A 27,857-nucleotide genomic window follows, 5' to 3' on the forward strand; every position below is an offset into this window, starting at 1 on the left:
AATAATTTTCTAGATCACTTAAGGACCAGGATTTAAAGATGAAAATCCAGATCTTCCTGGGTTTAAGCTTGTTCTATTGCCACTACACCAAGTCATTTTCGTTCTATTGAACTGCTACTGCTGCTCCTATGTCACTTCAGTCATGTCCAACTCTGTGCGACCCCATAGACAGCAGCCCACCAGGCTCCCCCATCCCTGGGATTCTCCAGGCAAGAATACTGGAGTGGGTTGCCATTTCCCTCTCTAATGCATGAAAGTGAAAAGTGAAAGTGAAGTCACTCAGTCGTGTCCGACTCCTAGTGACCCCATGGACTGCAGCCTACCAGGCTCCTCCATCCATGGGATTTTCCAGGCAAGAGTACTAGAGTGGGTTGCCATTGCCTTCTCCATCTATTGAACTATTTGGGTTTAAATAACAGCTACTAAGACTTAATGAACACTTGCTGCTGCTGCTACTGCTAAGTCACTTCAGTCGTGTCTGACTCTGTGTGACCCCATAGACGGAAGCCCACCAGGCCCCGCCTTCCCTGGGATTCTCCAGGCAAGAACACTGGAGTGGGTTGCCATTTCCTTCTCCAATGTGTGAAAGTGAAAAGTGAAAGTGAAGTCGCTCAGTCATGTCCGACCCTTAGTGATCCCATGGACTGCAGCCCACCAGGCTTCTCCACAGCCCACCAGGCTTCTCCATCCATGGGATTTTCTAGGCAAGAGTACTGGAGTGGCTTGCCATTGCCTTCTCCGAATGAACACTTACTGTATTCTAAAATCTGTTCTCAGATCTTTAAATGTGTTAACTCATTTAATCCTGCCAACCGGGTCCATGTTAGCCATATTTAGACAGGAGGAAACAAAGACAGAGAGGTTATTTAGGTTTTAAGGACACAGAGCTAATAATTTTAGCTAGGATTTTAACCCAAGAAGACTGACTTCAAAACCATTTTGCTGGGGATAGGGTAAAAAAATAATAATAAACCATTTAGCTAAAACATCCCCTAATTAAAAGCACTAATGATTCATGGGGTCGTGGAGAGTCGGACACGACTGAGCGACTGAACTGAACTGAACTGAACTGAACTGAATGAGAGAAACCTAAAACGTGTGTGTGTGTGTGTGTGTATGACTGGAATATTGGTCATTGTTTTCTGAATAAAAGAGCTACTTAAATACATGAAACAAATACTTTTGCCTGTATGCATATAAAATATCATGTGATCACAAGGTCTTGGTTTATTGGTTTCGTTTTCTCAAGGAGAAGCAAAAACATGTGTGGAAAACCTTCTGAAGTGTGTGGAAAACCTTCTGAAGTGTGTGGAAATTTTAGGCAAGAAGTGAATTCACATAAGTCACTAAGAATAGAGTCCTAAAAAGGAGCCTAGTTCAGTTTATGTTTCAGATTTTCAAGATCAGGATGTGGTGGCCGAGTCTGCAGATGGGAAAATGCTGTGGTCGATGTCATACTGAGCATATGACAGATGCCCATTGAAGAGCACACCTGTTCCTGGCAAAGACCAGGGCACTGGAACAGTCAAGGGTGTAACAATAGAACCATTTCCTTTAGCATTTACCACCAGAAGAGTTAGTCATCTTGGGGTATATTTCCTTTATCTAAAAATAATGGCCATGGTATTGTTACTCAATCCAATAGAATGGGTTTATATGTTAACCCCCAAGACAAAAGCTCTTTTTCCTAAGTGGAACTCCGTTTCTCTAGTCACTGGGAGACTCTTCATCTTGAAAGAGAGGTTATTCATTTTTAGCCATGAAAAAGCACAAAAATGCAAATAACACTCCCCCAACTTGGCCCTCCCATGTGTGCTCGAGAAACTGCCTCCCCCTGGCCCACGGGGCTCCTCCCTTACCCCCTCCCCCCTCAGGTACCGATGACCCTGCTGTGAACTGTGACTCTGCTTCAGTGACACACTTCTGTCTTTTCTCAGTCTCCCTTCCCAAGTCCTGACTGCACCTTCTTGCCTTTCCCAAGTCAGAGCAGGGCAGAGGGTCTCTGCAAGAAGAGAAGGGACTTTAGGGGCAGGAAAACCCTCCCTCAGGAGGCAACAGCATCTACCCGCAAGAAGAGAGGGCATGTTCTGTAAATAAAGACTCCAAACATTTCAGCTGCCTCTCCTCCTCCTCTTTCTCCTCCACTTGCTCTCTTTCCCCTAAGGGTTTCAGTCTGCTTATTACACACAGAAGCTCCCTGGTGAGAAGGATGAGAAACGATGAGGCAATGAGCTCCTCCTCTCCACAGGAGAGGCTTATCAACTCCTTCATGCCCACCGCAGTCACTCAGTTCCAATCCCAATACTGGTTTCTCCTTCCTAAGTTTCCCACTTCCCATTATAGGCTGTATTTTCCAACCCTAGAATTCCACTCTCTGTCCACATGGACTCCACCTACAGCTTGGAACGGCACCAATCTGCTCTTCCATTTAGACCTGTCAGGAACCTCTGAGGACGTTTCCCCTGGAAGTATTGCTACACCTAGTGGTTCTGATCTGTACTTCTCATAACATAGACTCTGCCTTCTTTCTGCTTAAATAAACTTTTCTGTGCTAGCCTGGGAACCTAACCACATTTCTATCTCCTCATTATTTCTAGCTACTCAATATATTTTCAACATAGAGCGTGTCCTAAGAATTATTTTATTATTGGACAAGATAAAACCCTACTTTTACACAGGAGACAAATACATTGAGCAAACTTCCATGTATTACTGGGGGTAAGTTGAAATCCCCAGGCCAAGAATTATAACACAAGTCAAGTCTTGCCCCATCAGAAGGTTGGCAGAGGACCTGTTCCCTCAGAAAGCAGTGTGTGTGTGTGTGTGCATGTGTGTGCACACTCATGCTCAGTCATGTCCACCTCTTTTATGATCCCATGGATTGTAGCCCACCAGACTCCTCTGTCCATGGGATTTCCCAGGCAAGAATGCTGGAGTGGGTTGCCTTTTCCTTCTCCAGGGGATCTTCACCACCCAGGGATTGAATCCATGTCTCCTGCATTGGCAGGCAGATTCCCTTTTTTTTTTTTTTTTTTTAGATATCTAAGGCCTCAGGGAGTGACATGCTTCCTAAATCCACATGGCCAGTAACAACCAAGTCAGGAACTGGAAGCTGGTTCTTCGGATGTTCAGTCTGGCATGATTTCCACTGTAGAACTTCCTTCTTGTTGTTGTTGTTGTTGTTTTGTCGCTCAGTCGTGTCCAACTCTTTGCAACACTATGGACTGTAGCCCACCAGGCTCCTTCTGTCCGTAGGATTTCCCAGGCAAGAATACTGGAGTGGGTTGCCATTTCCTTCTCCAAGAGGCAGGTGGATTCTTTACTGCTGAGCCACCAGGGAAGACCCCCAGAAAGCAGAGAGTAGTTCCCAAAACTTCCCACTACTAAGCCAAGAACAGAGCATCTGTGAGAAGTGGAAGCTCCAACACTCTACTAGGAAAACTACTGAGAAAAAGCTCTCTATCCCCTGAGAGAGAACAGGAAGAGTCTCAGAGAAGGGAAGGTTGATTTGTTCCTAGCATCTGTCCCAGTTTTGATAAAGAAGTCACCTCAAGCACAGCCACACAGAACAGGTGCAGAGTGGCCCTGAGAATCCCTCACATCAGGGCAGCCCTGCTGTGCCAAGGGGGATTGCAGGAGGCAAAACCAACTAGGACAGCAACTGGGGTACGTTGGCCATGAGGAGGTGCTCTGAAGCGCAAGTTGGGGGTCGCAGCTAGGCAGAAATTGCTCCTTTACACCTGCAAAGTAGAACCAAACCAGAGATTCTTTAAGATTTCAATAGTTCTTTCTCATTCTCCTCCATGAATTTCTCTTTCCCTTCCTATCTCTTGTCACTGACCTCAACCACTCCACTTCTCCCAGCAGTCTCTCTTTCCAGCTAGAACTTAGCAACTCCGCACCCACCATTCCCCAGCCTTTGGCCAGTGCCCCACCATCCTCTTCAAATTCTTGTTCTCTCCCTAATCTCCATTCTCTGTCCTCCTCATATTAATAATTCTGAGTTTCATTCAAAGGGTATCAGCTTCTCTTCAATTGCTTAATTGTCTTAATGGTCTTACTCCCAAAAAAGGTATCTTGGACTTCAGTGGTTCTTGTTGTTATTGTTTCATTGCTAAGTCATGTCCAACTCTTTTGTGACCCCCTGGATTGTAGCCCACCAGGTTCCTTTGTCCATGGGATTTCCCAAGCAAGAATACTGGAGTGGGTTGCCTTTTCCTTCTCCAGGGGATCTTCCCAACCCAGGGATTGAACCCACATATCCTGCATTGACAAGTGGATTCTTTACCACTGAGCTGCTTGGAAAACCTTCAGTAGTTCTTGCCACTTAGCGAAAGTATCGACAGTTTCAGTGAACTGAAATGTAATGGATCACTAAGATCTGTTGTAAGGAAACAAGATGCTGAATGATGTTTAAGGTGTGCTACCATTCATGTGGGGGAAATACACACACACACACACACACACAGTTATAAATACATATGTTATATCTGGGAAGTATGGAAGAAGCTTTTAATATATACCCTTTGGTGTCCTTTTAAAAATTTTTTATTTGCTTAGGTGTGTGGGGTCTTAGTTGCATCACATGGCATCTTCGATCTTTGTTGCAGCATGTGGAATCTTTAACTTGTAGATGTAGGATCTAGTTCCCTGATGAGGGATTGAACCCAGGCCCCCTGCATTGGGAGTACAGAGTCAGCCACTAGACCACCAGGGAATTTCCTCCCTTTCGTGACTTTTGTAATTGATGTTATGGAAATGAATAAGCTTTTGTTCAAAAGAGAGTTTATCTTTAAAAATAAAAGTAGGGTGTATGAGAAAAGTTATTTTCTATTCAATTATAAGCAAGATTATTTTTAAAAAATGTTTGTCTACATAAGGATAGCCACCAAATATTAACAGTGGTTATCTTTCAAAGATATCATATGAAAAAAGTTTTCCTTCCTCTCCCTTTTCACTTATTTGAGGTTTCTGTTTTATAATGGATATGTTTTACATGTCTATGAAAACTAATAAAGTAGAAAATAAAATGAGCACTGTGAGGGCAGGGAGTGAATGGAAAATATCTGTACTTTGCTGTAAACCTCCATTCACTCTAAAAAAAGTCTTTTAAAAATGTTTGGAATATTTCCATATATAAAAGACAAAATTATAGAAATTCAAGCAACGGAGAAAGCCAGGGAAAACTATTTACAGAAATATCCCATACACCTTTCCATGTACATCTTCCTAATAGCTGCCCAGTTTGAAGCTAGAGCTATTTCTATTATTTATGCACTCAGTACTGTATACTGAGTGCCTCATTTGTTATTATAAATATGCACCAACAGGGCACAGCTTTGTATATATCCAAACATCCTCAAACCTCCAAGAGACCCAAAACCTGAGAGCCTCCTCCTCAGCATAGTCTCAGTCAGAGTCACCTACAGCATTCCTTCCCAAGTTGCTAGTATACAAATACCATCAGCCTACTGCCCTGACTGGGACAAGTTCCAATTTCAGGAACGATGCCTCCTCCCCTCAAATGCACCTTGATGAAAGCACCTTGACCAAGAAATCAAGGATTTCAGCAGATCGCCTTCTTTTTTAAAATATTTATTTTGGCTGTGCCAGGTCTTAGTTGCAGCACACGGAATCTTTGATCTTCACTGTGGCATGTGGGATCTAGTTCCCTGACCAAGGGTTGAACCTAGGCCCCTGCACTGGGAACGTGGAGTCTTAGCCACTGGGTCACCAGGGAAATCCCAACAGATCCCCATCTCAGTCTTCTTAAATAACTTGTCACTCCCAGAACTAGGGCAACACTTATAGTTTCTCCATGCCTCCAGCTATGGGATTGCCATCTACCTCCTACTTGCTTTCCCTTACATCATTCCTTCCTTATCTGTTCAGGCATTTGATCATTCATATTCCATGCATTTTTTTTAACCTTATCTCCAGTGCCAGGGGGTAGGAGATAGCTCCTACCTCCCCAAGTACAGATTGCCAAGATTCTAGTTTCAAGAATGCCAAAGTTGAGTCAGAGTTTCAAGTCAGAGTATCACACATACTTTAGTAGGAAAACTATTTTAAACAGTGCTGCCACAGTAAAGAGTTATGGCCAAAAACCTTGAGTAAGATTTTTTAAGTCATAGTCAAAGTCACTCAGTCGTGTCCAACTTTTTGTAACCCCATGAACTGGTGCCTGCCAGGCTCCTCTGTCCATGGAATTCTCCAGGCAAGAATAGTGGATTGGGTAGCCGTTCCCTTCTCCAGGCGATCTTCCCAATCCAGGGATAGAACCCAGGTCTCCCACACTGCAGGTGGATTCTTTACCGTCTGAACTACCAGGGAAGGCCAAGAACACTGGAGTGGGTAGTGTATCCCTTCTCCAGGGGATCTTCCTAACCCAGGGATTGAACTAACATCTCCTGCATTGCAGGCAGATTCATTACTAACTGAGCTACGAGGGAACCCCAGATTTTTTAGGTTTTCTTTTATTCATACTTATTTTTGTTTGTGCTGGGTCTTCATTGCTGCATGGGCTTTTCTCTAGTTGCAGTGAGCAAGGGCTACTCTTCATTGCTGTGTACAGGCTTCTCATTGCAGTGGCTTCTCATTGTGGAGCACAAGCTCTAGGGCTCGTGGGCTTCAGTGGTTGTGGCACATGGGCTCAGCTCCTGTATACACCCCTTCCAGCCTCTGTCACATGCCCCTCCAGCTTCTCTGACTCCAAGCCTGTGTGTGTGTAACTCTGTGCAAGAGGTACCAACTTCCGTTGTGGTACATCTTCTCTATCCATTCATCTGTCATTGGACATTGAGGTTGCTTCCATGTCTTGGCTACTGTGAATAATGCTGTTGTGAACAGTGGGGTACTTGTGTCATTTTGAATTGTGGTTTTCTCAGGGTATATGCCCAGCAGCTCAGTACCCTGTGATGACCTTGATGTATGGCAGGAGGTGGGGTGGAAGGGAGGTTCATGAGGTAGGGGATATATACACACACACACAGAGCTATATATCTGTTTTGCTGTAGAAGAAACCAATACAACTTTGTAAAGCAACTATAGTCCAATTAAAAAAAAATAATGGACCAGCTTCTCCTTCGGGATATTCCCATCATCCAGTTGGAGGCTTAAAGGTGTGAGAGACTGATAGTGATTCCAGTCCACCTTCCTAGGTTCCAGCTCAGCCTCACAGCTTCCAACTTATTCTTGTTCCTCCTATTTCATGTTGGTTTCCTTTCCCTTCCCAACTGCCTCCCTGAAGCCTTCAGTCTCCAGCATCAACAGCCTCATGTAGATTTTTTAAATTAGCTCTCACAACTGGGTGAGGCCAAATCTTTACAATAAATCTAGACTATATATAATGTATCATATACAGATAATGTTTAATATGCAAATTATATCTTGTATTCAAAGCCTATTTGTGTGTATGTAAAAAGTCTAGTTGTTCCGCTTCCCTGACTGACCAACACAGAGAACCCCAAAATCCTGGCCAGCCAAGATGAGCAAAAGGAACTTCTAGTGGCCTCCATCCACAGGAGGCCGAAAATGCTATAACTCATGGGTGGAAAAAACTGAGATGAACATCAATAGATGAGAAGAGAGGAAATCAGAAGCAGAGGACAGAAACAGTGGTGATGCTGTACCGTCTAGGGTCTCACTACTCAGGGACCCTTCAGCTTAATAGCCCCCAGGCTCTACGCACTTGCCTAAATGGACATGGACGAGAGGAGGGTATTCTAGAGCAGTGGAGGATTTGTTCAGGCTGCAGCTGGGTATCAGATGAAGCAGTTGACACGAACTCCTTGTAAAATTTGCTGAGAGAAGATGTTCAGCTTCACTTTAATCAGAGAAATATAAATTGGAACTAAAAAGTGATTCCATTTTACCCTTACAAGAATGGTCACAGATATCTATAAAAAATGTAATTGCACAAACCCTCTGACTGGGCAATTTTATTCTTACTTATTTATCAGAGTGATATCTTCACATGTGTGTGAAATGATGTATGTATGAGGATATCCATTGCAGCATTTTTTATTATAGTAAGAGATGGGAAATTGGCCAAGTGTTCCCCAGTACAGAATTGGATATATAAATATGGCTCATCAATATAACAGAGCATAATGCATCTATTTAAAAGAATGAAGCTGCTATATGTGTACTGATACAAAACTGTCTTCAAGATATATTGTTAAGTGAAAAAGAGGGCTTATATAATGTGTGTACAGTATGCTTGTGTGTGTGTGTGTGTATGTGTGTGTTAAATGCTAGAACATCTCTGGAAGAATTCACATGAAAGTGGGAATTTTAGTTATCTCCAGAGAAAAGAATTAGGTGCCTAGGGAATTGTTTACACTTTTGTACAGTATCTCTATATAACCTCTTCCTCTCCCCAGAACTTAATTTTAAAAATTCTTACAGCCTTGTTCCAAACACCACTTTTTAAGGACTGGCCCTTGACCTTTTTCTCATAGCAAGAATGGCCTGAAGAACACAAGTGACAACTATACCTAAGATTAAGCAAGCTCACACCCAGATTTCCCCTGTAAAAGTAATCCTCCCTAGAAGATATTACGAACATGTATTGTTGTTGTTGTTCAGTCACTCAGTTGTGTCCTACTGTTTGCGACCCCATGGACTGCAGCACACCAGGCTTCTGTCCTTCATCATCTCCCAGAGTTTGCTCAAACTCATGTCCATCGAGTCGGTGATGCCATCCAACCATCTCATCCTCCGGGGTCCCCTTCTCCTCCTGCCTTCAATCTTTCCCAGCATCAGGGTCTTTTCCATTGACTCAGTTCTTCGCATCAAGTGGCCAAAATATTGGAGCTTCAGCTTCAACATCAGTCATTCCAATGAATATTCAGGACTGATTTCCTTTAGGATTGACTGGTTTGATCTCCTAACAGTCCAAGGGATTCTGAAAAGTCTTCTCCAACACCACATTTCAAAAGCATCAATTCTTCGGTGCTCAACATTCTTTATGGTCCAACTCTCACATCCATACATGACTACTGGAAAAACCATAGCTTTGACTATACGTATAGGTAAGAAAAATACATAGACCCAGAAGGGGTGCTAAAGAAGGAGATATACCAGAGAATAAGAGCTTTAGTGTGATGAGGGCATGATCAGTTTTAGGAATGGCATAGTGGCCTAGGGAGGAAGAGTGTTAGGAACGAGGAAGATCTTTCTGTGAAGAAACTGGTGGGGTTAACAGAAGAATAGTTGGTGTGTATTAGGGAGGATTGAGACAGAGGTTTATTATAATCAAATCCTCATAACAGAAGGAGTTTGAGTTCACCACCAAGATAATAAGGCAAAACCCCAAATATTAGTCATTATGTACATGGATGTGAGAGTTGGACTGTGAAGAAAGCTGATCGCCGAAGAATTGATGCTTTTGAACTGTGGTGCTGGAGAAGACTCTTGAAAGTCCCTTGTACCGCGAGAAGATCCAACCAGTCCATTCTAAGGGAGATCGATCCTGGGTGTTCATTGGAAGGACTGATGCTAAAGCTGAAACTGCAATACTTTGGCCACCTCATGCGACGCGTTGACTCACTAGAAAAGACTCTAATGCTGGGAAAGGTTGGGGGCGGGAGGAGAAGGGGACGACCGAGAATGAGATGGCTGGATAGCATCACCGACTCTGTGGACATGAGTTTGAGTGAACTCCGGGAGTTGGTGATGGACAGGGAGGCCTGGCGTGCTGTGATTCATGGGGTCGTGGAGAGTCGGACATGACTGAGCAACTGAACTGAATTGAACTGAACATGGAATACATCAAGAAAGAGAAGCTCTTTTTGTTCTGTTTTTAGTATCTATTTATTTGGCTGTGCCTGGTCTTAGTTGCAGCATGAAAGATCTTTGATCTTCATTGTGACATGTGCAATCTTTGTTGTGGCATGTGGGATCTAGTTCCCTGACCAGGAATTGAACCTGGGTCCCGCATTGCAGGCGGATTCTTTACTATCTGAGCCACCAGGGAAGCCCCAGGACAAGAAATACTCTACAAGCTAGTGAATTCCTGATGTTATTAATAATATCCAGCTACACAGGTAGAGATATGAAAGGCATGCCTTTTGGTATACAATTTTGACAGGCCCTCTAAAACCCCTTTAAAATCCTGATGGTGGGTAACTGGGTGCATGAGCACTGAAATACCAATTTTGCATTGTACTCAACCCAATAACCAGATGAAATATCCTAGTCATGAATGGCATTTTACAAACATACATCTGAAATTTTATTTGAAGCTCTTGAAAATGGAGTAACCTCTCTTTACAAGCAGAAAAGTCTGTTCTTTTTAGCGGTTTAATAAGTTGTTTCATTTTGCAGTTGATAAATAATTTGTTTTAGATGTCAGAAATAATGATCTCATACTTGCTTACAATTTTTATATGTTTATTTCCAATATTTAAGAGTGCTTTCATAAACACTTTGGCTGCCAGACAAATACAACTATTTTGTTCTCAACTGTTTGTCCTCTGTGATAAAAGTGGAGTGAGTATTATTACCTAATTATTACATATTTGTACCAAATTTTGGAGGTATAAAGTGGCTTGCCCAAAAGTCACACTGTTGGCTTATAGCTGGTTTCTACATTTGGTAATTTTTAAATTTGTCATCATCCTATAAAATGTGTATGCTAAACTGAAACAGATGGGAAACTAGTTTGTTGGTGTATTAGTCAGGGCTCTCCAGAGAAACAGAATAAATAGAGACAGAGACACAGAAAGGATTTCCTCATATTTTAAGGAATTTCCTCATATGATTGCAGGGGCTGGAAAGTCCTAAATCTTCAGAGCAACCTGACAAGCTGAAAAATCCAGCAAAAACTTGATATCTTGAGTCCAAAAGTCATCTGGAGGCAGAATTCCTTCTTCTCAGGTAAACCTCACTCTTTTCTCTTAAGGCTCTCAACTGATTGGATGAGGCCCAGCCACATTATGGAGAGTTATCTGCTTCACTCAAAGTCTGCTTATTTAAATGATAATTACATCTGAAAAGTACTTTTATAGCAGCATCTAAACTGGTATTTGGCCAAGTAACTGGGCACCATAGCCTAGCCCAATTGATGCATAAAATTAACCATCACTGGATTTTGAATGGCTGCATGTGACTCATATTCTAAATTAACAATCATTTAAGAAAGATAGCTTTCAAGTGAGCAGTCAGATGTAGCAGTCCCAAGCTGGTAGAGTTGACTCTACAGTCATTATGGGTCCAATCCCATTAGAGTTTGTTGCTCCACTATCCTCAGTACATAGTTTCTGCCTCATGTCCCATGATGACTGCTTTAGCCTCAACTATCACAGTTTCATTAAAGTTTGCAGAAAGAGGGGAAAAAGGAGAAGAGCATCTACTTTAAAGACACTTTGGGGAAGTTTCAAATCTATTATACACATGGTGTAGAATTTAATTATATAACCACAGTTAGTTACATTGGAGGCTGAAAAATATTTTGGTATTTATTTACCAGGCTAAAATTCAGGGAATCAGAATTTTGAAATTCATGGGAGAAAAAAGAATGGGATAGATACTGGGAAGAGATCTACGAGTTACACATTACTACACTAAACAACTGAAAGGATGCTATTTTTATTATGGCCTCCACCATAAATTATTCAGGCTACCAGTATGTGAATGTGAATTAGTGAGTATCACATAAAAGTAGACTTAGCCTACGTATGTTTGATAGGACTGTGCTAATCAAGAGGCACAATTCATATCATAGTCTGTGCCATGGATCTTTCTTAATTTCTACTACTCAGTGTGAAGGTAAGTGACAACCACATGAAAGTAGACATTGCATGTATGGTTGGGTGCAATGCACAACTGAAGGGGGGCTATTCACATTCTACTCTATTCCATTGATCTTTCTGGGCTGCATATGTTCAGTGTGGAGGTAAGAAATGGCCTCATAAAAGAAGACTTACTCTATATTCGATTGTGAACACTGCTCACCCAGAGGATGCCATTCGCATCATAGTCCATGCCAGGTTTCTTCCTGGACTCCTGATATGCTCAAAATGGAGGTAAGTACTCATAGATGCACTGCACAACTCAACTGGTGTAATTTACATTTCAGTATATACCATGTACCTTTCTGGACACTTCATGTGGTCAGTGTGGCATTAGTAATGACCTCATGAAAATAAATGTGGGTGTACTCCACAACTTAAGGGATTCTCTTCATATTACAGTCTATGCCATGAGTCTTTCTGGATTTTTCATGTGCTCAAACATATGTTTCATATTTTAATATGTGGAAGTGTTGCCATATGTAGTTAGATTGTCCCGTGTACATTGAATACACCGCAAAAACAAGTGATGCCAGTTGTATGCTAGTCTGCCGTGAATCTTTCTAATCTCCTCATATGCTCAATATGGAGGTCAGTGATGGCCACCTGAAAGCAAATTGTACATTTGGGTACACTGTGCAACTGAAGAATTTCCATTTATTGTCTGGTAAATTCCATACCTATTTCTGGATTTCTCGGATGCTAATGTGGAAGTTAAGTGATGATCACTGTGAGTTTAGATTTATCTCACTTATAGTTGGATATACTATACTATTCAAAAACTGACAACTACATCCTAGTTTATGTCACAGATCATTCTGGATTGTTCATATAGTCAATGTGGAGGTTATTGATGGCCTTATGAAATTAGACTTACTGCATATATTATTGAGTACACTGCACAACTTAAGCAGTGCCATTCACATGATGAGTTCTGAACCCGTACAGTTAATGTGGGGGTAAATGCCACATCCAAACAGATTTATTCTGTCTAAATTTTGGTGCACTACAAAACTTAAAGATGTCAGCCAGATTCTAATTTGTGACATAGATTTTTCTATACTTTCATATGCTCAATGAATAAGTGGGTGATTTCCACAGTAAAGAAGGATTATGCAAACTGCAAATCAAAACCACAGTGAGATATCACCTTACACCTGTTAGAGTGGCTGTTAGCAAAAAGACAAGAAAAATAGGTAGTATTGGCAAAGATGTGAAGAAAAGCAAAGCCTTGTACACTTGGTGGGAATATAAATTGAGGCAGCCACCAATTTTCTTTGAAAATTAAAAATATAACTACCATCAGTTCAGTTCAGTTCAGTCGCTCAGTCGTGTCTGACTCTTTGCGACCCCATGAATCACAGCACGCCAGGCCTCCCTGTCCATCACCAACCCCCGGAGTTCACTGAAACTCATGTCCATAGAGTCGGTGATGCCATCCAGCCATCTCATTCTCTGTTGTCCCCATCTCCTCCCACCCCCAATCCCTCCCAGCATCAGACTCTTTTCCAGTGAGTCAACTCGTCTCATGAGGTGGCCAAAGTATTGGAATTTCAGCTTTAGCATCAGTCCTTCCAATGAACACCCAGGATTGATCTCCTTTAGAAGGGACTGGTTGGATCTCCTTGCAGTCCAAGGGACTCTCAAGAGTCTTCTCCAGCACCACAGTTCAAAAGCCATATGATCCAGCAATTCCACTTCTGGGTATTTGTCTAAAGTACTTCTGGGTACTAATTTAAAAAGATACATACATCCGTATGATCATTGCAGCATTTTTTACAGTAGCTAAAATATGGAAACTATCTAAACGTCCATCATTGGACAAATGAATAAAGAAAATGTGGTATATGTATACAATGGAATATTATTGAGCCATAAAAAAGAATGAAGTCTTGCCACTTGTGATTGCATGGATAGACCTTAAGGGCATTGTGCTAGGTGAAATAAATAAGACAGAAAAAGTTACGTACCATATGATCTCACTTGTATATAGAATTTTAAAAATTAATTAATTTCATGAGTATAGATTGATAGAGGCATAGATGTAGAGAACAAACTTATGGATACCAAGGAGGTAAGGGAGGATGGAATGAATTGGAAAGTTGGGATTGACATATATACACTATTGATACTATGTATAAAATAGATAACTACTGTATAGCACAGTGAACTCTACTCAGTGCTCTGAGTAGAAAGTCCAAAATGGGAAGAAATGGGAAGAAAGTCCAAAAAATAGGGGATATATGTGTACAATAGCTGATTTACTTTTCTGTACATCAGAAGCTAACACAACATTATAAAGCAACTATATTCCAATAAAGCTTTTTTAAAATTCAAAAAAGGCATATGTATGTGTATGGCTGATTGACGATGTTGTATGACATAAACCAATACAATATGGTAAATTAATTATCTTCCATGTAAAATTTTTAAATATTCAAAAAGTAGTCAAAAAATTGAATAAATACTACATCAAAGAAGATAAATTGTTGTCAGATAAGCACATAAACAGATGGTCAACATCATTAGTTCAAGGAAATGCAAATTAAAATTATAATGCGGTTGTACTAAATACTTGTTAGAATGTCCAAAATTAAAATGGCTGACCATACCAAGTTTTGGTGAGGATGTGGAGCAACTCGAGCTTTCATACATTTCTAGTGGAGATGTAAAATGGTACAATCGTTTCAGAGGATATTTTTACATTTTATCAAAGAGTTAAACATATACCAGCCATATGATCCAACTATTCTACTCCTAGTTATTTGCCTAATGAAAGAGAAATAAATGCATATATCCACATAAATACTTGTATACTGATGTCATACTTTACAGTTATACTTGTAATAACCAAAAACTAGAAATATCTTTGTGTGCATGCTTAGTCGCTCAGTCAAGTCCAGCTCTTTACAACCCTATGGAGCCTGTGAGGCTCCTCTGTTCATGGGATTTTCCAAGCAAGAATACTGGAGCAAGTAGCCATTCCCTTCTCAAGGGATTCTTCCTGACTCAGGGATCAAACTGGGGTCTCCTGAATTGCAGGTGGATTCCTAACTATCTGAGCCACCAATATCCTGAATGTCCATAAAAAAGTAAATGAGTTAAAAAAATTGTGACATATCAGTAAACAATAAAAAGGAATGCACTAGTGATACACACAACATGGATGAATCTCAAAGTAATTTTCTGTGTTAAAAAAAGCCAAACAGAAATGAGTACATACTGCATGATTCCATTTGCATAAAACTCTAAAATATATAAATTAATCAATAGTAACAAAAATGCATCATGTGGTAATGAATTCATGAGTGTGTACATATGTCAAAACACATCAAACTATATACTTTAAATATGCAAACTTCATTATATGTCAGTGACAGCTTCATGATGCTATTAAAAATAATATAAAAATCTTTTGCAGTAAATTAGCTTGTTGTATTCCAAAAAGATGTTCAGTTACAGTTGATGCTTTGGCATCAGTGCAAAAGACTCTAACAGAATGAAAGACATGGTCAAAGAACAGCTGCCTTGTGGCTTAAAAGAATGTAAAAATAACTTCAACCAACTGAGAAAAGAGGAAGCAATTTTAGAAACAAATGCTAATCATTCCTCATTGCATAAATTATTTCTAAATATATTTTGTTAGTAACCTGTTTTATTCCTTAAGTTGGAGGCTTTTTAAATTTAAAATTTAGAAGATACATAAATACACACACCCATTTCAAGGAGGAAAGAGATTGCAATCACTGTGACCAGTTAGTCTCAAATAATATGGCATAGTTTGTAACATAAATTAGAGCTGAGAGAAGGCAAATGTTCTTTTAAGCTAATAAAACAAAATGTTACTTCCAATAAATAAAAGTCAAGTGTATATTAGAGAGAAAACTGGGTTTCTCTTATAGGCCTTTGTCTTTTGTCTCTTATAGGCAGACTATGGGAAGAAAATTAATTTTCGTGACAGCAGGATGTGTTTGATTTTAAATTCTCTAGAAGATCAGCCAGAGCTCGTCATTCTTCATGTTCCCCTTCTCTAGGACCTCTTTCCCCCAATAGAGACTACCAGAGTCTGAGCATATCTGCCTTAGATCAGTGATAACTAGAAAGAAAAGAAAGGCATACTGAAACTAGAAGTACTTAAAGCTACAAAATCTGCAAAGCTGCAGAAGAGACTAATGGGTGCTATGATGTAATTATTTCTATTGGGGAATCTGGCAAATACTTAGGGCAAGGCCTCATCTCCTGCCCTACCCTTTACACCAGAGGAAAAGAATAAAAAGAGAGGGACTTCCATGGTGGTCCATTGGTTAAGGCTCAACACTCCCAATGCAGGAGGCCTGGGTTTGATCCCTGTCAGGGAACTAGATCCCACATGCTGCAGCTAAGACCTGGCACAGCCAGATCAATAAATGAATAAAAATAAATATTTTAAAAAAGAATAAAGAGAGAGAAATGGTTTGAAAAGCATATTCCGTTCCGTTCCGTCACTCAGTCGTGTCCAACTCTTTGCGACCCGGTGGACTGTAGCCTACCAGGCTTCTCCATCCATGGGATTCTCCAGGCAAGAATACCGGAGTGGGTTACCGTTTCCTTCTCCAGGGGATCTTCCCGACCCAGGGATCGAACCCGGGTCTCCCGCATTGGAGGCAGACGCTTTAACCTCTGAGCCACCTGGGAATTAGTCTGAGTCAAATCAGGAAAGAAAATGTTCACAAAGAAAGTTTGCCATATAAAGAATTACTAATAAGAAGTGACATCAGCAAGAGAGTGGAATAGGAGATCTCAGCCCTCATGTCAACACAGGCATCGTGGAAATCCCAGAAAAAGAAGATAAGGAGAAAGGGGCAGAAGGCTTATTAAAAGAAATAATGACTGAAAACTTCCCAAATCTGGGGAGGAAAATGAACATCCAGATTCATGAACCCCAAAGACTTCAAACAGGTTGAACCTAAAGAGGTCTATAGTGCTACACGTGATCATTACAGGCATACGTTGTTTTAACTTACTTTGCTTCATTGTACTTTACAGACATTGCTTTTATTTTTTTTAAGACAAATTGCAGGTTTATGACAACCTTGCCTAGAGCATGTCTACCAGTGCATTTTCCAATAGCATTTGCTCACTTCCTGTCTCAGTGCCACATTTTGATCATTGTAACAATATTTCAGACTGTGTTACTATTTGTTATGGTGATCTCTGATCAATGATCTTTTTTCTTAATTTTTATTTATTTATTGAACTATACCAGGTCTTGGTTGCAGCATGTGAGATCTTCAATCTTCATTGCAGCATGCAGGATCCTTTCATGGCATATGAACTCTTAGTTGCAGCATGTGGGATCTAGTTCCCTGACCAGGGATCAAACCCCTGCTCCCTGCAGTGGAAGCAGAGTCATAACCACTGGACCACCAGGTAACTCTCACAACATTTTTTCGAAATTGAAGTATAGCTGATTTACAATGTTATGTTAGTTTCTGGTGTACAGCAAAGTGATTCAGATACATATGTCTGTGTGTGTATTTATATACTTTTTCATGTTCTTTTCTATTATGGTTTGTTGCAAGATATTGAATATAGTTCCCTGTGCTAAACAGTAGTACCTTGTTGTTTATCTTATATAGAGTAGTTTGTATCTGCTCATCCTAGACTTTTTTGTTTGTTTTTAAATTAATTTATTTTAATTGGAGGCTAATTACTTTACAGTATTTTGGTGGGTTTTGCCATACATGTGTCCCCCACCCTGAAACCCCCTCACACCTCCCTCCCCATCCCATCCCTCTGGATTGTCCCAGTGCACTGGCTTTGAATGCCCTGTTTCATGCATCGAACTTGGACTGGTGATCTGTTTCACATATGGTAATATACATGTTTCAATACTATTCTCTCAAGTCATCCCACCCTCACCTTCCCCACAGAGTCCAAAAGTCTGTTCTTTACATCTGTGTCTCTTTTGCTCTCTCACATATAAGGTTGTCGTTGCCATCTTTCTAAATTCCATATATATGCATTAATAAACTGTATTGGTGTTTTTCTTTCTGACTTACTCCACTCTGTATAATAGGCTCCAGTTTCATCCACCTCATTAGAACTGATTCAAATACATTCTTTTTAATAGTTGAGTAATATTCCATTGTGTGTATGTACCACAACTTTCTTATACATTTGTCTAAACTTTTAATTTATCCCTTCCCATTTTACCCTTTGGTAACCATAAGTTTGTTTACTGTCTATGAGTCTGTTTCTGTTCTGCAAACAAATTCGTTTGTATCGTGTTTTAGATTTTACATATTATATTACATGTAAATAATATCATATGTAAATGATATGTTCGTTAGGTTTGATCCTTGGGTCAGGAAAATCCCCTGGAGAAGGAAATGGCAACCCACTTCAGTAGTCTTGTCTGGGAAATCCCATGGACAGAGGATCCTGGAAGGCTACAGTCCATGAGATCTCAAAGAGTCAGACATGACTCAGTGACTGAACAACAGCAACAACAATATCATATGGTATTTGTTTTTCTCTTGCTGACTTACTTCACTTAGTATGACAATCTCTAGGTCCATCCCTGTGCTGTAAATGAAATCACTTCATTCTTTTTATGGCTGTGTAGTATTCCAGTGTGTGTGTGTAAACTACATTTTCTTTATCCATTCATCTGTCAATGGACATTTAGGTTGCTTCTATGTCTTGGCTATTGTACATAGTACTGGGGTGCATGTATCTTTTTGAATTGGAGTTTCCAGATATATGCCCAGGAGTGGGATTACCAGATCATATGGCAACTCTATTTTTAGTTTTTTTAAGGAAACTCCTTACTCTTCCATAGTGGCTGCATCTATTTACGATCCCCCCAGCAGCCTAGGAGGGTTCCCTTTTCTCCACACCCTCTCCAGCATTTGTTATTTGTAGACTTTTTAATGATGACTATTCTGACTGGTGTGAGATGGTACCTAATTGTAGTTTTGATTTGCATTTCTCTAATAACTAGCAATGTTGAGTATCTTTTCATGTACCTAGTGAATATCTGTATGTCATCTTTAGAGAAATGTCTATTTAGATCTTCTGCCCGTTTTTTTGTTTGGGTTTTTTTGTTTTTGAGTCGTATGAGTTGTTCGTATATTTTGAAAATTGAGGCCTTGTTGGTAGCATCACTTGCAAATATTTTCTCCCAGTCCATCGATTGCCTTTTCATTATGTTGATGGCTTCCTTTGTTGTGCTAAAGCTTTGAAGTTTGATTAGGTCCCATTTGTTTACTTTTGCTCTTATTTTTATTGCCTTGGGAGACTGACCTAAGAAAACATTGATATGATTTCTTTCAGAGAATGTTTTGCCTATGTTCTCTTTTAGGAGTTTTATGGTGTCATGTCTTATATTCAAGGCCTTAAGCCATTTGAGTTTATTTTTGTATATGGTATGAGAATATGTTCTAAATTCATTGATTTACATGCAGCAGTCCAACTTTCCCAATCACCACTTGCTGACGAGACTATCTTTTCTCATATATTCTTACCTCCTTTGTTAAAGATCAATTGACTGAAGGGATGAGGCTTTATTTCTAGGCCTTCTATTCTATTCCATTGATCCATATGTCTGTTTTTTTTTTTTTTGCTAATACCATACTGTTTTGATTACTGCAGCTTTGTAGTACTGAGAAGTCTGGGAGGTTTAAGTCTCCAGCATTGTTCTTTTCCCTCAGAATTGATTTAGCAATTCTAGGTCTTTTATGATTCCATATAAATTTTAGGATCATTTGTACTAGTTCTGTGAAAAAGGTCATGAGTAATTTGATAGCGATCACATTAAATCTGTAGATTGCTTTGGATAGTATGGCTATTTGGGCAATATTAATTCTTCCCAATCCAAGAGCATTGGATATCTTTCCTTTTTCTTAAAATCATCTTCAGTTTCCTTCATCTGTGTTTTATAGTTCTCAGCATATAAGTCTTTGACCTCCTTGGTCAGTTTTATTTCTAAGACTTGTTTTATGTGATTGTAAAAGGGATTGTTTTTTACATTCCCATTTTGATATTTCATTGTTAGTGGAAAGAAATGCAACAGAATTCTATATGCTGATCTTGTATCCTGCTATCTTGCTGAATTCATTCATCAATTCTAGTAGTTTTTGCATGTAAACATAGCTTTTACTGGAAAACTAAAAAAATTGTGACTCACTTCATTGTGATATTCACTTTATTGCGGTGGTCTGGAACCAAACCCAAAATATCTTAGCAATTTATGCCTATAAATTGTCAAAAGTTAGAGATAATGAGAATCCTGAAAGCAGCAAGAGAAAAGTGACTCATTACATACAAAGGGACCCCCATAAAACTAGCAGCAGATTTCTCAGCAAAAACCTTGCAGTCCAGGAAAGAATGGGATGGTATATTCAAAGTGCTCAAAGAAAAATGCTATGAGCCGGTAATACTAACTACACCTGGCAAAACTCTCCTTTAAAAGTCAAGGAAAAGGCTTCCCTGGTGGCTCAGTGGTGAAGAATTCACCTGCCAGTGCAGAGACATGGGTTCAGTCCCTGATCTGGGAAAGATCCCACATGCTGTGGAGCAACTAACCCTGCATGCCAGAACTATTGAGCCTGTTCTCTAGAGCCCATGCTCCATAGCAAGAGAAGCCACCACAATGAGAAGCCTGTGCACCACAACAAAGATCCAGCACAGCCAAAAATAAATAATTTTTTAAAGGCCAAGGAAAGATAAAACTTTCCAGACAAACAAAAACTGAGAATTGTTCACTACTAGACGAGTTGACTCACTGGAAAAGACTCTGATGCTGGGAAAGGTTGGGGGCGGGAGGAGAAGGGGACGACGGAGAATGAGATGGCTGGATGGCATCACCGACTCTGTGGACATGAGTTTGAGTGTACTCCGGGAGTTGGTGATGGACAGGGAAGCCTGGCGTGCTGTAGTTCATGGGGTCGCAGAGAGTCGGACACGACTGAGCGACTGAACTGAACTGAGACATGCTTTACAAGAAGTGCTAACTGGATTTACTATAAATTGAAATTAAAGCACACTGAACAGCAGCATAGGAACATATAAATTTATACATCTCACTGGTAAAAGGAAATATATAGGCAAATATGAAAGTGAAAGTGTTAGTCATTCAGTCGTGTCTGACTCTTTGCGACCCCATGAACTACAGAACGCCAGGCTCCTCTGTTCATGGAATTCTCCAGGCAAGAATACTGGAGTGGATTGCCATTTCCTTCTCCAGGGGATCTTCCTGGCCTAGGGATTGAACCCAGGTTTCCTGCATTGGAGGCAGATTCTTTACCATCTGAGCCACCAGGGAAGCCCAATAGGCAAATACAGAATAATGTAATACTGTAATAGTGGTACATAGGACACATTTGACCCTGGCATAAGCATTAAAGACAAAGGCGTTAAGAGTAAATATAAGCACAAAAATTTGTTAGTAGACGCATGCATGCGTGCATGCTTAGTTCAGTTCAGTTCAGTTCAGTCGCTCAGTCGTGTCCGACTCTCCACGACCCCATGAATCACAGCACGCCAGGCCTCCCTGTCCATCACCAACTCCCGGAGTACACTCAAACTCATGTCCACAGAGTCGGTGATGCCATCCAGCCATCTCATTCTCTGTCGTCCCCTTCTCCTCCCGCCCCCAACCTTTCCCAGCATCAGAGTCTTTTCCAGTGAGTCAACTCGTCGCATGAGGTGGCCAAAGTATTGCAGTTTCAGCTTTAGCATCAGTCCCTCCAATGAACATCCAGGATTGATCTCCTCTAGAATGCTAAGTCACTCCAACTCAGTTCAGTTCAGTCGGTCAGTTGTGTCCGACTCTTTGCAACCCCATGCAGCATTTCAGGCTTCCCTGTCCATCACTAACTCCCAGAATTTATTGAAACTCACATTCATTGTGTCGGTGATGCCATCCAACCATCTCATCCTCTGTTGTTCCCTTCTCCTGCCTTCAATCTTTCCCAGCATCAGGGTCTTTTCAAATGAGTCAGTTCTTCACAGCATGTGGCCAAAGTATTGGAGTTTCAGCTTCAGTCATGTCCAACTCTTTGCGACCCCATGGACTATAACCCACCAGGCTCCACTGTCCATGTGATTCTCCAGGCAAGAATACTGGAGTTGGTTGCCATTTCCTTCCCCCATTGTTTGTAGATATATAATATAAAAAGAAGTCAATACTGGTATTAGTAACATAAAGGAAAAGGAGTAAATGCATAGAAATGTTATATGTGATTGAAGTTGTTATTCATTTAAAATACATTGTGATAATGATTTCATGGATGTATAAAACCTCTAGACTCATCAAGTTGTATACATTAATTATCTACAGCTTTTTGTATGTCAGTCATACTTGAATAGATTTTTTTAATGAGCAAAGAATGCAAAGAGGCATTTCAAAGAGTAAGAAATAAAAATGCAGGTATGACCCAGAGGGAGGATAAGGGGAGGAGGGAGGTGGGAGGGGGGTTCGGGAGGGGGAACTCATGTACACCTGGGGCAGATTCATGTCAATGTATGGCAAAACCAACCAATATAATATTGTAAAATTTAAAAAAATAAAATAAAATGATGGCTTAAAGACAAAAAAAATGCCTAATAAAAAAAATTTAAAAGGCCCGTTAAATATCACAGGAAGTTGGGGGGATGAGGGATTGCTTGGTGAAAGGTATAGAGAACTTTACAGAATCTAGAAATAGAAGTAGAAGCAGCTACCACTCCTAGACCCAATCCAGAACTTGCAGAGAAGTCATGACCATGACTCACTGGATGACAGAGAAGTCATTGTGTGGTCATGCCAGCAGAACTTTATAGAAACCCTCTATCTGTAATTTGCTGGGGAAATTCTATATTCCAGGGTTCCTGGGAAGCTGGTAACAGGGAGGTGTCTCATGGGAGGCACTCTGCTATAAAACCATTCAAGGTGGGCACCAAGGGAAGTTTCTGGACCCTGAAGGCTGCTGGCTCTAGTGCACTACGGGTGCTGGATGCTGGAGAAGTTACCCTCACTGGGGACACCCAGCATCCTTTAGGAGTTTGCTGAGCAAGTACATCAGACCATGACATAGAATCCGTTCCCCCCACAGTGTCTCTCCAGCACCTTCTACTGACAAAGCTGAACATTGTGCAGCTGACAGAGGAAGAAGATTTTAAATGTCCAAACCCCTTTTCCCACAGCAGGCAGACCTTAGAGTCAGTTTATCAGTAACTGGCGCAGGAAGTGAGAAAGGAGGAGCAGAAGAGTCTGTGAGCAAGGTGATGAAGGCCTAAGAAGTGTCCACACAGCACACCTCCTACAGAGCCACCAGATTCTGGGGAACAGGAAGCTGTGTGGGGTAGTCCTCAGCCCTCCACCTATAAGGTATTTAAAATATTTTATTTATTTATATATTATTTATTTGGCTGCATTGGGTCTTAGTTGCAGCATGCAGGATCTTTGTTGCGGCACACAACTCTCTAGTGGCATATGGGCTCAGGAGTTGCAGCACGTGGCACATGGGCACCGGAGCACGTGGACTCAGTAGTTGCCAATTGATCTGCAACTTGTGGGATCTTAGTTCCCCGACCCAGTAATCGAGTCCACATTCCCTGCATTGCAAGGCAGATTCTTAACCACTGGACTACCAGAGAAGTTCTACCCATAAAGTTTCAGAGTCAGCTACTAGCTCTCTTTGCAACCGCATGGATGGTAGCCTGCCAGGCTCCTAAGAGTTGGACACGACTGAGCATGCACACACGCACTAGCTCTCTGCAGGTAAGAACAGTTCAGTATTTGCTTTGGGTTCTGTGTTCCTTCTATTCAGAGGACCTCATCCTCCAGGTTCTTCAGCTTTCACTGGCTATATGTATTAGGTGGTTTACTAGCAGCCCAGGAACATTTACTAGAGAGGATGGCTTGAACAGACTAACACTGTAGTCATTTCCCTGCTGGCAATCAAAAAGGAATGGTGACATAAGAAACACTGATTAAGTGTTCTTTGTGGTAGTTTAGTCGCTAAGTCACGTCCAACTCTTTGCGACCCCAATGACTGTAGCCCACCAGGCTCCTCTGTCCATGGGATTTCCCAGGCAAGAATACTGGAGTGAGTTGCCATTTCCTTCTCCAGGGGATCTTCCCAGCCCAGGGATCGAATCTGCATCTTCTGCACTGGCAGATGGGTTCTTTACCACTGAGCCACCAGGAAAGCTCAAGTATTCATTACCAGATACTAAAGTGGGCACTTTAATAATATTATATGTGTTAATGTACGTGTTCATCTGAAAATTAGTGGCTTGTCCATCTGGCAGAGCTGTGACTTCAATTCATACCTTCTGATTCCAGTTCCAGAGTTCATCATATGCAATACTGGCTCCCCATAAGTATCACCGAGATGTCTTATTGACAAGACGTAGCTGAGTTTATTCTTAGTGCAGTAAAAGAGAGCAAACTTGACAGAATATTCGTTGAGGGAACTTATGTACACCCAGGAGGAATTCATGTCATTGTATGGCAATACCAACCAATATAATATTGTAAAATAATTTGCCTCCAATAAAAAATTAATTAATTAATTAAAAAAAAGAATATTCATTGAGGAGGGGAAAACCAGGATATTTATGAGATTTGGAAGTCTGGATTTAGGAAGGCATTTCAGTGAGGAGTCTTGGTTTAGGATTAGGTAAGAATTGTGATATACAATATCATGATTTTAGGATTGGTGACACAGGAAGGTGAGAATTTTCAGGACAAGGAATTAAAAGTCTGGGTGTGCAGTGCGTCTTTCAGAAAATTCCCAGAATGGGCAATAAAGTTTTTTGCAAATATTACCTTCTTGGGCAAGAGTCTGCTGAGATAGTAAATTATGGTGATGAAGACAGTGGAGTATGGAGGAATACAGTCACATTAATGATTGTAGACAGTAAGCTGGATGGGTAGATGGTTTTGGTTGTCATCCATAAGGAGTTTTTTCTTTTTCTCTTTTTCTTCTTGGTAATCAAACCAATTCAAGAATGGTATTGTGGCAGATTATTCTGTGAATGATCGTTAACCAATCTATACATTAAAACTAGTCTTAGCATAGTAGCTAACACTTACATACTACTTTCTATGTGATCTTCATATCAGTTCAGTTCAGTTCAGTCGCTCAGTCGTGTCCGACTCTCCGCAACCCCATGAATCACAGCACGCCAGGCCTCCCTGTCCATCACCAACTCCCGGAGTTCACTCAAACTCATGTCCACAGAGTCGGTGATGCCATCCAGCCATCTCATATCTCCGTCGTCCCCTTCTCCTCCCGCCCCCAACCTTTCCCAGCATCAGAGTCTTTTCCAGTGAGTCAACTCGTCGCATGAGGTGGCCAAAATATTGCAGCTTCAGCTTTAGCATCAGTCCTTCCAATGAACATCCAGGATTGATCTCCTCTAGAATGGACTGGTTGGATCTCCTTGCAGTATAAGGGACTCTCAAGAGTCTTCTCCAACACCACAGTTCAAAAGCATCGATTCTTCGGCGATCAGCTTTCTTCATAGTCCAACTCTCACATCCATACATGACCACGGGAAAAACCATTGCCTTGACTAGACGGACTTTTGTTGGCAAAGTAATGTCTCTGCTTTTTAATATACTATCTTCATATACTATGTCATTTAATCATCGAAACAACTCTATGAGGTAGGTGTTATTTTCATCTATATTTTATAGATAGTGAAGGGATGCCCAGAGAGGTTAAGTAATTTAAGTCACAGTGCAGTAGATAACTGAGCTGGGATTTGAACCCTGGCAGTCTGATTCCAGAATCCTTGGGCTCAGCACCTAATTAGTATACTAATTATTCCATGTTAAGGTTTTACAGCTACAAGTCCCTCAATTCATGTGCAGTTCATATAATTCAGATCAGAGAGGTAAGTCAGATCAATCCATTGCTCGAGGTTAGGCAGTTAACAAGCTATGGCCTTAAAACTAAGCTTTTGGACTTTCCCACCCTCCACTTGGTCTTCAGTACCTCTTAATTTCCAAAGAACAATTCATAAATGCCTTAAATACTGCCTGACAAAGACTAAAGTACACAAAACATTTAGTTCTTATTAGTTAAAGGTTTTTGCAAGTTAGAGCATTGGCTAAACTTTGATTCCTGCTATAAAATGAAATAAGAAATAGACACAGAAATTCATTGTTCTCATAACTTTGAAGTGGCTTCACTAAATGATTTTCATTAAAAGAGGTGACTGAGGGACTTCCCTGGCAGCCCAGTGGTTAAGACTCCACGCTCGCAATGCATGGGGCATGGGTTCAAGCCCTGGTTGGGGAACTAAGATCCCACATGCCGCATGGCATGGCCTTAAAAAAAAAAAAAAGTGGCTGAAAATAATAGTATCTTATTTAAAACAAATATTCAACTCTTACACTATAAATGTAAACAAAGCAATGATTTGTGATTTCTCAATGTGTTGTTCCTTGCTGAAAGGATAAGCACAATGCAAGCTTAAAATTGCTAACAAGAAGGATGCACAGACAGGAAAGATAAGCTATGACATAAACCTTTTTTGGAAAAGAAAAAGGCATGGTGCCATTAAATTTCTAATGCTAAAGATTTTTTCCATTAACTCAGGAAATAAAGCTTTATAAAATCACAAGGTCAAGCTTCTTTAGATTTTAGCAAAATGAAAACTCTCTTGTCTTTCACTTAATTTGCCCCTTGTTCTGAATTCTAAAGTCATTGGGCAAGTTGATATACAGTCAGTCTTTGAGGTAGGGGAGTGGGGGAAAAAAGATGTACAACTTATCAACGATTGCCATATTACCTTTCTGGAACTTCCCTGGCAGTGTAGTGGTTAAGACTCCTTGCTTCCAATGCAGGGGGCATGGGTTCAGTCCCTAGTCGGGGAACTGAGATTCCCACATGCTTCATGGCATGGCCAAAAGAAATTTTATGAAGATGTTACCTTTCTTTGCTCTGTGTTTCACAAGCAGTTTACATAACCTTTTCAGGATATGTCATCAGCAGCAGCAACATACTTAAATAACGTATGCTAACCTCAAAAGGGTACTTGCCTTTTTAGTAAGCATGGTTTGAAGTGGGCTTTGTGCTTCCCTTCTTTACTCTTGGTGGGTAGAGTGGGAGGAGATAGGAGAGAAACAGAGCTGACAAGAACATTCCCATAGGCCTGCTTGAAGAAAGGCAAGCATGTGCTCCCTATTCATCCTCCCAACACAACACACACGGCCACATTGCATAAAGAGCCCCATGCTGATGAAAGAAGCTCTTTATGTCTTGCCTTGAAAATGACACAGTTGTTGTGTGTCTCTCAGATGACTTTCCCTGGACTGACATGCCCAAAGCCATGTATAACTTCTACTCTGCATCTCACTCTAACCCCTCCTCAAGCCCCATTCTCCTCACATGATCTCCTTGGAAACCAACCACTGTGGAGACAGTCACCTGGTTCCTAGTAGGTTTCACTTTTATACCAGGGTGAAAAGAATATTCAGTTCAGTTCAGTTCAGTTCAGTTCAGTCGCTCAGTCGTGTCCGACTCTCCGCGACCCCATGAATCACAGCACGCCAGGCCTCCCTGTCCATCACCAACTCCCGGAGTACACTCAAACTCATGTCCACAGAGTCGGTGATGCCATCCAGCCATCTCATTCTCCGTCGTCCCCTTCTCCTCCCGCCCCCAACCTTTCCCAGCATCAGAGTCTTTTCCAGTGAGTCAACTCGTCTCATGAGGTGGCCAAAGTATTGGAGTTTCAGCTTTAGCATCAGTCCCTCCAATGAACATCCAGGATTGATCTCCTTTAGAATGGACTGGTTGGATCTCCTTGCAGTATAAGGGAACAAGTGAATATTTGCTGAGAAGCTGCTACAGCCCCACAGCTTTACCTAATACCAGGCAGAGCAAATTGAGGAAATGCCCTCCCAAACAGGAGACTCTAATCCCATCTTTTGCAACCATGAGGGATTCTATTTGGACAGCCACTCAGCCTTGAAGTTTTGTCCATACCTCTGAAATGCAACTAGTCAGCATTTTATCTCCACTTGATTTTTTAAATTGTATTTATGTATTATTTTTGCCTGCATGGGGGCTTCGTTGC

At 40.9% G+C, this 27,857-nt stretch overlaps 1 long non-coding RNA gene across 1 annotated transcript in view; it reads left to right on the forward strand.

The window, feature by feature from the left end:
* The first annotated feature begins 11,872 nt into the window (after positions 1 to 11,872).
* Positions 11,873 to 27,857, forward strand: part of LOC129564511 (uncharacterized) — a 35,827-nt gene continuing 19,842 nt past the window's right edge. The window contains exons 1-2 of the long non-coding RNA XR_008687501.2: positions 11,873 to 12,029; positions 17,041 to 17,204. This is a non-coding gene — a long non-coding RNA (uncharacterized LOC129564511). The remainder of the gene's footprint in view (positions 12,030 to 17,040; positions 17,205 to 27,857) is intronic.

This window comes from Moschus berezovskii, chromosome X (assembly GCF_049115385.1).
Source record: "Moschus berezovskii isolate FMDL1 chromosome X, NW_MosBer_1.0, whole genome shotgun sequence".
Classification (NCBI taxonomy): domain Eukaryota; kingdom Metazoa; phylum Chordata; class Mammalia; order Artiodactyla; family Moschidae; genus Moschus; species Moschus berezovskii.